The 12,485-nt window shown below is 34.3% G+C and overlaps 1 protein-coding gene across 3 annotated transcripts in view; it reads right to left on the reverse strand.

Annotated features, from left to right (window-relative positions):
• Mps1 (dual specificity protein kinase monopolar spindle 1) overlaps window positions 1-12,485 on the reverse strand; it is a 37,367-nt gene that overhangs the window by 9,114 nt on the left and 15,768 nt on the right. The window contains exons 3-4 of one of the 3 annotated variants that reach the window (XM_085822675.1): window positions 3,073-3,136; window positions 2,680-2,763 (exon numbers count right to left, since the gene is read on the reverse strand). The gene's annotated coding sequence lies outside the window, so the exon portion shown is untranslated. Of the gene's footprint in view, window positions 1-2,466; window positions 2,764-3,069; window positions 3,137-12,485 lie in introns of those variants that run through there. The other 2 variants (XM_085822673.1, XM_085822674.1) reach the window with 2 other exon arrangements.

A 12,485-nucleotide genomic window follows, 5' to 3' on the forward strand; every position in this document is an offset into this window, starting at 1 on the left:
TAAGCTTGAACTTTCGATTATGTCAAAAAGAATTTCCGATTCTGGAGATGCCAAAGGATTTAAAAAGCGAAAGCATGTTTCGATGTCCATCAAACAAAAATTGGAATTGCTGCAATAAAATGGGTAAAGGCATATCCTTTGTTTCTCTAACCATTCTGAAATCTGTTTATCAATTTCACGCTGCTCTGCGGGGGATACATTGCAGCGCGCAATGAACTGGATGTTGATCTGTCAGCACTATCCTTATCTTCAAGGCAGATGTTTTTATTTTATTCGGCTTATAATTCATTACTAAATGTAGTATTTCATCTCGATGTACTCTGTCTTTGATATGATTTAAATCAAATTCCTCGTAATTATAAATATCACGAATACACATCAAATTGTTTTCTGGTTGCAATTTTCTAATTTCGACTACACGTAATGTATGTTTTACACATGCGTGCGTTGAAAGAAATGTTTAATAAAGTAAACAAATAAATATTAAGCTTTTTTTTTGTAAATTTTGATACCCTTTAGATCATAATTGCTCTTTGTTTCATAAATTAGTTTCATATTTTTAATTTTATAATTTCTGCATGCCATCTTACCAGATTTAAATTGATGATCTATAATCCGGAATTGCCGAAATCCCGTCAAGTCCGGATTAAAGACTTTTGACTGTATAAATGTTTTAAACGTGATTAGAGTAATGTTTAAAATGTTTTGGACAAAATTATAATTGTAGTATGATATCTTATTTCTAGTTAATTATTTTTAATAGCAAATAGGGTAAAAAGCAAATTGAGGGCAAAGATAAAAATAAAAACAGTTAAATTTATTTGAAGCTAATGCGTACAAATTGTTACTTGTTGGTGATAATAAAAGAAAAATAACAAGACTAGAAATATTAGACATTACATATTTTAAGCTTTTTGTGGTGCAGTATATAAAAACTTGAAACAGAAAAATGAAAACGTGTGTTAAATTTATAAAACTGAAATATTTACGCATAATTCTTTCAAAGCATAAATATTTGAGATCTTATAAAAAATTCATATACATAAATAACTGAATTTATCAGAATATGATACGAGGGCCATCCAGGAAGTAGATTACGTTTCCGTCTGTGTCCGCTAGGGGCGGGGCTAGCGCGGCCATCTTGGGGTCAGAGCGTTGCGCAGCTCAGTCTGCATCTAGCCGTGCTAGTGAGAGGTTCGTGCTGTGCTCCGTTCAGATACTGTGACGGTTTGAAATGTCTGCGTTAATTGAAAATCCCGCGAGCTGCGAGGTGCGCTCAGTAATAAGGTTTCTGACTGCAAAAAACTGTAAACCGATAGAAATCTATCGGCAGCTTCGTGAAGTGTATGGGGACAACATTATCACTGAAGGTGGAGTGCGTCAGTGGGTCATAAGATTTCAAAATAGCCGAACCAATGTTCACGACGAAGATCAAAGTGGGAGACCCAGCATAGTGACCGCCGAACTTCTCGAAAAAGTCGATGCTAAAGTCCGTGAAAATCGAAATTTCACAATAACGGAACTTTCTTTGAGTTTTCCACAAATTTCGCGAAGTTTGTTGCACGAAATCATCAGCGAAAAGCTTGGTTACCACAAGTTTTGTGCAAGATGGATTCCAAAAATCTTGACAGAGGACCACAAAAATCAGCGAATGGCTGCAGCGTTGAACTTTTAAGTGGGAGTTGTTTCCTCATCCGCCGTACAGTCCCGACCTGGCACCGAGCGACTTCCACCTATTCCCAGCAATGAAGAAGTGGCTGGCTATGCAGCGTTTTGATGACGACGCACAGCTGCAAGAAGAGGTAACGAAGTGGTTGAAGGCGCAGGCGGCCGAATTTTTCGACGAAGGAATTTCCAAGCTCGTACATCGCTACGATAAATGCCTTAATTTGTATGGTGACTATGTAGAAAAGTAGTATTTGAGTGTGGCTTTCATCTGTATATAATAAAATTTGTTTCCTATACTTTGTTTATTTTTTTATTCCAAAACGTAATCTACTTTCTGGATAGCCCTCGTATAATTCACCTCTTTAACAACATTTATTAATTATCATTATTTACATCATAATACTCTGTATCAGTGTTTCTCAACCTTCTGACTGACGCATACCACCTAAACAAAACTGAAAACCTTTAGTACCACCACTACAAAGCACTACTACCACCACCATTCTTGAAGAAAGCTCAGATCGTATAAATTTACAAGTGTTAGAGAAAAAACTCAATCAGGATGTTGGGGTTTTAATTTTGGAATTTAATAGTTAAAAATACTTTGGTTACCACCTATTTTTCTCTTGTGTACCACCGGTTGAGAACCCCTGCTCTATATGAATAGATTTTCAAAAAATATTTAACTATATGATTTCTTTTATATGTTTATAAGGACAAGACTCATAACATACAGTTTTTATTGTTGAGTCTAAACAGTTTAAAACATATATATATGTGCATTTATTTTTGCCAATTTAGAGTTTTTGATATTGTTAAAAATTATTGAATTTGAGTAGAAAATTGGGAAATGCCTAAATGTTAAATTATTTGATATGAGTTAGAATGAATATTCTAATGAGAACTTTGGAAAAAGAGTTGTAATGACTTTTTTATTACCTACATATCCTGTGAATTTGCTTAGGACTATATAAAACTGTAATAAAAATTATCATTTAAAAAGATACTAACCACTTGCATGGCCAGCCTTCAGGCATGTGTAACTAGTAATTAATCCTCTGTGTGGCAGTGCAGCATGGATCTGCTCATGAAGACCTGTATTTAAACAGTTTCTATCAGTTAAATTTTTATTATTACTTATTTTAGTCTGTTTTCATAAACTTTCATTTATAAGATGATATATGCATTGTTATAGAAAGTAAGAAAGTGAAATCTTTTAAATTTCAATATAATATATACCAAATTGAAAATATAATATATACCAAATTGGGCATTGAAAAATTAATAAAACTTGAATCTATTAACAACCCAATTCATTGCCAAGGGTTGTTATTTTCAAAAGAAATGATCAAAACAATAATCCAATTTAGTAAAATCTAAAAAATAAATAACAAAGCATACCACCTCATTACCAGAAATCCATTTTCGAAAAGTTCACAGCACGAAGGGGAGGGACCAAAAATAAGTGCTGAAAAAATTTTTAAAAAATTACTCATTTTAGCAATTAGTCATTTTGGTATTTGCATATTATCACAAACATCTTAACAGAAGTCACCAAATGTTCAGAATATGGCAACCATGCAAATAACCATTCTTTAGACAACCATACTCGCAATACTGCTTCAATCAAGCATGAATGGCCACCATTTTCATATGTGTTATTTTTGTTGTAGTCCAAGCTCCACCAGTGTTAAAGAAATTTCCCCCCCCTTGATTTTAAAATATGCATTTGTGGAATTTGCTGGTAAAGGGAAAAAAAGGCAGTAACATTTCTTCAGAAACACAGTACTTTGCCCCAATCTCTAAGCAGTACAATGGATACAATGGTAGATAGCCAGGGTATAGACAATAATTCTCTTTTTTACTTTCTTATGCGAAGTAAAAGAAGTATTGTAATCACAAAAAATTCTTGGTATCATATTTCAATGAAAATATCCATTTTGACTGCTATTGAATGCAATTTAACAATGTTTTTGCATGACATTTTTACGCGAGGATGGAATAAAGGACTCATTTTCCCCCAAACAAATTATAAAGCTGATTTAAAATGGATTCAGAAGAGATTTTTTCCCTGGTACCTGTACTATGTATGTATCTCATATAACTAAAAAATGAGTAGTCTCAGAACGTTGAAATTTTGTATATAGGACTGTTATAATATGTAGCTGTGCACTTCCCTTTTTGGTTGCAATTGTCCACACCAGAAGTATATAACTATATGTGTATATATATCCACTCTGTTACTCATCTCAGTTTCTTTATTCATATATGTTTGTAAATTGTGCATTTTTTGCTTTAAAAATGATTGAATTATGTTGTTCTTAGCTTCCAGTTAAGGTTTTTATGCTTTTAGTGAACCTGCATGTTTTAGTTGTATAATTATCAACAATTTAAAAGTTAAGTGCGGCTAAGCCTAATTTTTGTTTAGCGTAGCAGTTAGTTTACATTTGAAACTTGGCAGAATAGTGGATTTGTTGCCAATCTAGAGAAACTAAGCATTGCAACAACAAAGTAATGTCTTCTTTTATTATTGTGAAATATTCTGGGTCAGATTTTAACTTCGAATGTAAAGACAACTCTCGTTAAATTCAAAACATTAAAATACCCTTTTACAGTTGCCAGACTGAGAATTACAAAAGCTAAACATGTTATACTAACAAAAATGCATGTGCATAAATTTAACACTCAGTTTTCTACAAATATCCTAAAGAAATAGCATGCTTCTTGCGGAGAAGCGAAAAAAAATCGAAAGTAATCAGTAAACATCATTAATTTGTGGCAGCTTTTAACCCGAAGTGTTTACACGTCTGACGTTGGACGTCTCTTTCACCAATCTGAGCAATAATTGATTATAGTTATGTGTTCAAGGTCTGTTTAATAAGTGAAAATGATAACATAGCTACGTACATTTTTCTGGGAATGCGGGTTCAGAGAAATGTCCCGTTAGACATCCAGTCCGGTGTATCTGAAGCATTGTGCATTCTACAAAACTCCGATGTTAGACTTTTCGAAGCCACACACTCTGAAGGACTATTGGTTTGTTTAACGCAGATCGCTGGATTACATGCTGCAATCATTTTGCCTTTCCTTATAACTCACAGGAGTAACTCTCACTGGGATGAAGGTTCTCGATAGATCAATGAGTATGGAGGCTACTGGTACTCCTTACAGGCTATCAACAGTTCTTAGAATATTCCATTGTACACTACCGGAAATTTATGTTTTCAGCTGTGAATCCAGGAAGTAAAAATTCTGTTCTTATTGATACTGTGATATCGTCTTGAGTTGATATCTTGTAGATGGATTTAACTTGTTTAAATTCGAACAAGATTATGCCCTCAGAGGCACAACGCAGTTCGTTATTTTTTTATGCCAAAGAAAAAATTTTATTTTCTTAGAAAGCCTAAATCGACTATGCATGGGTTGGTAGTGTCTGCTTACATATGCCGTGTGATGGTAGGTGGCCCACCCAAATGTGATACTAACATTTAACTTTCGATGAATTTCGATTTTATCACCAGTCATAGTCTGGAGGACGCAGAGCGGCGGCGTCCTTTAGACTATGTACGGTGATAAAGTCCCTTTATTGATTTTTCTGATTCATTTTCATTCGGTGACGTTTTATCATTTTCACAGTTTTTAACTTAACACATTATAGAATAATGCTGACCTTTGCTTAGGACGCATCTTACAAAAAGTCAATATTTTGAGCTCACATGGCCTGCTCTTAAGCATCTAAAACAGGCACCTTTCTCTTTTAGTATATTATTGCGTTTTCATCAATTGAGGAATCAGCAGCTACAGCACAGTCTTGTGTATTATGAATTTTTCTATCACAAAAAATGCAAACTCTTTCTTTAATTCGAGAATTTTCTGGTGAAAGTAAGGCAGCACCCATTGGAATATTTTTATTTCTACCGTTAATTCTCAAATTATTTTTTGTTTCGTCATTAAAGTTACATTTTCGAAGTTTTAATCTGTCCTCATGTTCTACTTTAAGTTTTAAAAAGTTAAGTAATTCTGTCGTGCAGTCCGAAATATTCTTAGAAATACGATAGCGATTCCAAGTTTTAAATGTTATTTCTGTAAGTGCCGATTCGACTAAGGGAAATAGCATAGCTGTGTACTTATCTTTTGTCATACCCAAGGAGTCTAATGCTCTCAATTGAGCTTCCTAACTATCATATAACTGAACTGAAGATTTCTGCAGATGAAGCGTTCCCTTTTCCATTACTAAACTTGAGTTCTCTTATGTAATATTCAATTAAAAACTCTTCCTTGCCACATCTAGACTTTAAAAGCTCAATAGCTTTTCCATAATTCTGTTTAGAGGAGGAGGACCTTCTTATAATTTATAAACTAATGAATTTGGTTTCATGCATTAAAATAAATAATCAAATTTATCTTCAGCTGTAAGAGATTCATCATTATGAATTATGGAAAACTGAGTCCCAAAACCGATCCAACTTTAAAAATCCCCATTGTATTTCTGTAATTCAATTTTAGGTAATCGAAATTGAAGCTTTCTAGAATCACACAAATGAGAAACTTTTTCACATTTATCTAAAGACTAACTTGTTCTCTAATTTTATAAAATTGAAGAGTGTACTCTACTGTCTTAATCATTTCCTTTTCAATTTCAGCTTCTGTTACATTTTCTTGGACAAGCAGGTCTTGATATACTACTATCTTGTCATCTATTGATTTGAGATTTACAAATTTTACAGGAAAAGATTCAAACTGTGCCAAAATTTAACCTTTAATTTCACAGCTCAGCAGGTCACTAAGTATTTACTCACGTAATAGTAACTTTTTTTGGCAATTTTTCATTGTGAAAGTCTAGGTGCGATTATTATGCGGGGGAATCTACTGCACAATATTGTACACTTTTGACAATTTTTTTCTGCTTCAAAACAGGGGGGGTGCGACTATTATGCGAGTAAATATGGTATAGTCTCGGGTAAAGACCGATCGTAATACTCGCTGTTCCATAATCTTAGTACATAGTTAAAATCATAAACGAAACTAACACAGTAGTTCAAACTGACTTCATTTATTTTAAAGTCTACTGTTCAAGCGTCAAAATGTGGCAAAGTGACCTAAAAAATAGTAAAAAGTCTTTTGCCGGTTCTGCTTACTGCAGTGTTAGTATAAATTAACTATAAAGATGGAGATATAACATACTCACATCTTTATTCAACTGCCGAGAAGAATTCTAAAAGGTAAATGAAACATTTCATTGCCATTCCACCAAAAAAATGCAAGATGATTTAATTTTCAACGGTTACCACTTCAAACTACTAATAACGTTAAACACAATACAATACAAAGCACATCCAAAGACTGAAGCATGACGATCTCCGAATACTTCGAAGTCAGCCCTGAATGAAAAACTGTGAACTAATGCTCTCTCTGGTCTTATTAGTCTCTAGCCGATGAGAAATCTTTAGTACCGTCCATTTCTCAAGGTTGAAGTTACTATATAATAGTTTATATAAGAGCCAGATACAATTACAGTTACACTCAATCAATTACAGTTGTATGGGGACCGGACTAAAATATCACCAAGTTTAGCAATTTTTAGCGGCTCCTCACCAAATTTGGCGATAAAAATTAGTTGCCGAAATGTCTCCCAATTTAACAAGATAGCCATTTCCCTTAGTGTTAAATAATAATGGCCCTGTAATCTTATTTTTGAGGCAGAATCTCGTCTTTGCAAACTTTTGATGTTACATTATATGAAAGATACCACAATTTTACTAAAATTATTTACAAGTATACAAAATTCATAAAAATTGTAGTTAGTTTTCTGTTTCGTTGGCGCAAATCTCGCCAAGCAGACTTTATTGGCGACAACATACTTAACAAATGTTAGTTCTAAGAATTTTTTATTTTGAAGACATAAACATTTTAATATCATTTAAAATTTAGTAAAAAGCCAATAAATAAAGACAATAAATTTTTAAAAAGTCATTAATTTAAGAATTTATTATGCTTTCATGGTTCAACAAGCTGATTCGCCGGTTCCTATCACATGACCCTAAGTGATCTCATTGCACATAAACTACGCTAGAAAAATATAATTCTCTCAGTAACTATCTACATAAATGTCAAGTTAAATCTTAATTTAGAATACAAGTTTAAATGGAAGAATTATTTCAATTTGTACGAATAGCTTACTCAGAAATTATGTAAAACCGCAGTGCTTTACTTCGATAGTGTATTCTCATTAGAATTGATGAATTTAACCCTTGACTTTACCTTTTCTGTATTTTCGCCTTCTGGTGAGCGGTGTGATTGCATTCTAATTGACTTTATTACTGCGAATGGATTTTGGGACTTAAAAATTCTATATAATTGTATTGAAAGAAACAATCAATCTGATAAGAAATGGTTGCGACTTGTTTAAAAAATGAAGCGTAAAAGGTTACCAGCGAGGATATTCCATTTGGCATCAGTTGTACCATTATTGGCGACTTCATCACCTGCGCCAGCAAAACAGAAAAGTACCAAATTGTATTTCGTTGTTTAAAAATGCAATGTTTATTTCCCATAAAAGTTGCTGCAAGCTTTTGCACTTACCTAATAATATTTTATTATACTTAAATATTATTTCAATAGATGCATCGTTACTCTTTTGTTTGAAGATGACCAAATTTTATTTTCTTCAAAACTTAAAATAAAAAAATATTATTTTACTCTCTTCTTTTTTAAAGGAAGAAATTCAGTGTAAAAATACATTCTAATGAGAATACAAATTGTCCGCGTATAATTTCAAACTACATTTAAAAAAATTTCTAGGTATATTCACTGTATAAAGTGCATTATTCTATTTACGAAGAAGCACGAAAGGTACATATGCGATGCTCTTATAATTTAAGTCATACATTCAAAGATTTCTCTCGAGCTTTTGAAAAATGTTATTTTGAATTAACAAGCAATAAGGGGAACAATATGTGTGTGGGTTAAATGCATGAGGGAGTAAATATTCCTGCGAAGAAGAGGGTTGTATTCAACGCAGCTGTTCAAAAGAATCCATTTGTAATATTATTGGAGTAAGAATGCACTTCCAACCTGAATGAATTCGTGGAATTAGAAGTTAGATGCTTTCTCTTTCTGTAGGCTTCTGAAGCTGTGATTTTGAAGTGAACATCGATGGCTTTAGTAAATTGCATTTATTTTGTTATATTGTTGAGCTACACTGCTGGTTATTAAAATTGCAACACTATGAAGGAAAGCAAATACAAAAAAGTTACGTATTGCACGTAAACAGTATGGCATGAAGACAAAATGATTAAATTTGTAAGTATTTTGGAGGTTCACAAGGGTGTGAAATCAGTAGAGATAGCCCTTGCCCCATTAGGCATTGGTGACAAACTGGGCTTGGATGACAGAAATGGGCAACGTATTCCATGCTGCTTCAAGTCTATGCCACACATCATCCACCATATTGGCTGGAGAGGGTTGGCGGGCCAGTCTCTCAGCAACCTATGACCAGTTGTTTTCAATGGGTGACAGATCTGGAGACCATGCAGGCCAGGGCAGCAGTCGATACCCTGTGTATCGAGGAAGGTCAGAACATGACGTGTAACATGTGATCTTTTATTATATTGCTGGAACATATCGTTTGGGGACCTCGAAGATAGGGCACAACCACTGGAGGTAAGATGTCAGAAATGTAAATATCTGCATTAAAATTACTGTCGATCTGAACTACAGATGTGCGTATCGTGTATCGAATGCCTGCCTAAACCATCACATCAGGTGCAGGGCCCTCTATGCCGATATCGAATGCAAGCAGGCAACGTGCGGTCTTCTCGAACACTCCACACACATATACGGCCATCAGAATATTGCATGTAGAACCGGGACTCGTTTGAAAAGGCAAAATTGTGCCACTCCTCTATCCAGCTTTGTCGTCTGGTGCACCAGAGTCACCATCTCTCTCTATGCTGCATTGTCAAGGGAAGCTGAAGTAATGGTCACTTTGCTGATAGTTGACGCACCTTACGAGCTGATTTTGAGCATGCTGTAAACATGCCCATTTCCTGACTAAAGGTGCATGATGTGGTCGTATTATTTTGCAGGGCTGACTTCACAATATGTCTATCATCTCTGGCATTAGTCATGGGAGGGCATTGGATAACAACCAGTGAGACTGCCGATATCACAGAATGATAATCTATATTTTCGATAGACAACAATCCTGCCTCTATGGAATTTCAAAACTTGCTGGTAAGCATTTCTGCTTTTTATTCGAAACATATGATATTCTGAGCAAACTCCAACCTTACAAAGGACTTACCGAATGAGAAATCCACTACACAACTTTTCTTTTATGCAGTGCTTCAGATGTCGTCTAAATGCGCTAAAATACTAATCATTTGCATATCCCAACTTCTTCCTTTTATATGACTTTGATGTTCGTCAGATCATTCCTTCCTGGTGTTGCCATTTTAATGGCCAGCAGTGTAGAATTCCTTTTAGTAGCAAGTCTAGTTCCTGCAAAATATAACAAATGCAAAGTCATTCAATTTTCAAAGGAAAATGGAAAACATGCTGTAGCAAGGATGTTCCATGTTGATGAAAAATCCATACATGAGTTGAAGAAAAATGAAATTACAATAATTAATAGGAAATCTCCGGAATGAAATCCAGAGTAACGGATTCATTTTTTTTTTTCTTGTAACAAGAAAAAGTGCACGTTTATTTGCCTTAAAGTAGGCAAAAAGGAATGCAAATGAAAGTGAAAAACTTTAAGGAAACTTTGAATTTTTAGCTGATTTACGACACGGAAGGTTTCCGAAAGATTTGGACAAAAAATTGATGTTCCAGAAGTATGTTATTGACCTATGAAGTAAAAAAAAAAAAAAAAAAAAAAAAAAAAAAAGATTTACTGCCTCATATTACAAATACAAATGTAACTCCAGGGATATTTGATATGACAGAAAATGAAACAACTAATGTGAAAGGAACAAAAATAGTTCACACAGAAACAACATGTAACCAAAAATTTCACCTCACCATAATGCTTTTCTGCTTAGCGAACGGTGCAAAATTAAAACCCATGATTATTTTTAAAAGAAAGACATTGCCGAAATATAGTTTGCTAAATGGTGTTTCTTTTCATATTATTATAGGCCAACCAGCAAAGTCACTGAACACTGGTAATTTCGTCCGGGGTTCAATTCCCGGTGAATAGGCTGGCTACATGGGCATTTTCATGATTTTTCCCATGTTCAACGTATATGCAAGCCAGTTTACCTAAGAAAGTCCTCCACAAAGGCATCCCTCACCTTAGGTAGATAGCCTTTGAGTAATTTGCCATAGTTTAATATACCAAATATCTTTCATGTTGTCAAGAAAGGATGGATGAACAAAAACGGTGCAAAACTTTGGATAAGAAATGTTTGGAGAAAAACGTCCAAGTCTTTTAGTCTGGTACATGTTCAGATCCCGTCAAATGGATAATATGAAGAAATTGCTGGAAGAGTGTAATACAGATATAGCAATCATTCCATAGTAGAATACGTGGATATTAGAAGGTGAAATAACGTTTACAAAAGGAGGCCAAATGCATCATGCCAATCTAGAAATATTGTGTGAATAGATAATAAATGCATGGAATGAAATTAAACCTGACACAATTGAAGCCATTTAAAATATGTAATACAGTCAAAAGTCTTTTATCCGGACTTGTCAGGACTTCGGCGATTCTGGATTATAGATTATCAATTTAAATCTGGTAAGATGGCATGCAGAAATTATAAAATTAAAAATATGAAACCGTAATTTATGAAATAAAGAGCAATTATGATCTAAAGGGTATTAAAATTTACAAAAAAAAAAAAGGCTTAATATTTATTTGTTTATTTTATTAAAAATTTCTTTCAACGCACGCATGCGTAAAGCATACATTACGCATAGTCGAAATTAGAAAATTGCAACCAGAAAACTATTTGATGTGTATTCGTGATATTTATAATGACGAGGAATTTGATTTAAATCATATCAAAGGAGTACATCGAGATGAAATACTACATTTAGTAATGAATTATAAGTCGAATAAAATAAAAACATCTGCCCTAAGGATAAGGATAGTGCTGACAGATCAACTTCCAGTCCCCCACCCCCACAGAGCAGCAGCGTGAAATTGATAAACAGATTTCGGAATGGTTAGATAAAGAAAGGATATGCCTTTATCCATTTTTTGCAGCAATTCCACATTTTGTTTGATGGACACCGAAACATGCTTTCGCTTTGTAAATCCTTTGGCAGCTCCAGAATCGGAAATTCTTTTTGACTTACTGTAATTTCTGGAAGAAACGCCGCAGCGTTTTCGTGTTTAAAACTTAAATTTTCAGTGGGTGTGGCGTTTAGGTGCACTAAAAATAAAATATTTCCTATGATGGTCATTGTACATAGTTTGGATGGCCTTGTCATTGTGCATAGACTGGTGCTGTTCCCACACAAAAGACCACTCAGTTGCTTTTTGCAAACCTTATTTTGTTTACATTCTTTCCCTTGAACGGACCTACATGCCTTATTCACCCTAAACGAGATCTCAGAACAATAACATTCTTCCCCCTTTCAAATCAACATTCTCATCAGTTTGAATAGTCTCTTCTCTGCCATTCCATGAATCTTCCAGGACCTATCCTCTCCCCACCCTGCCTTTTCTGCAATTTTTTTCAAAGGTGGACACGACTCCACCTGCCTCGCAATAACAAACTCTGACGTATTTCCCCTTCAGCATGAATGGATTTTTCTTGGTATTCTGCCAAATACAGATCCCATCAGTTTGGGTACAAGTACTT

The sequence above is a fragment of the Stegodyphus dumicola genome, chromosome 8 (assembly GCF_044657685.1).
Source record: "Stegodyphus dumicola isolate Sdum_Otavi_A_Nest chromosome 8, ASM4465768v1".
Classification (NCBI taxonomy): domain Eukaryota; kingdom Metazoa; phylum Arthropoda; class Arachnida; order Araneae; family Eresidae; genus Stegodyphus; species Stegodyphus dumicola.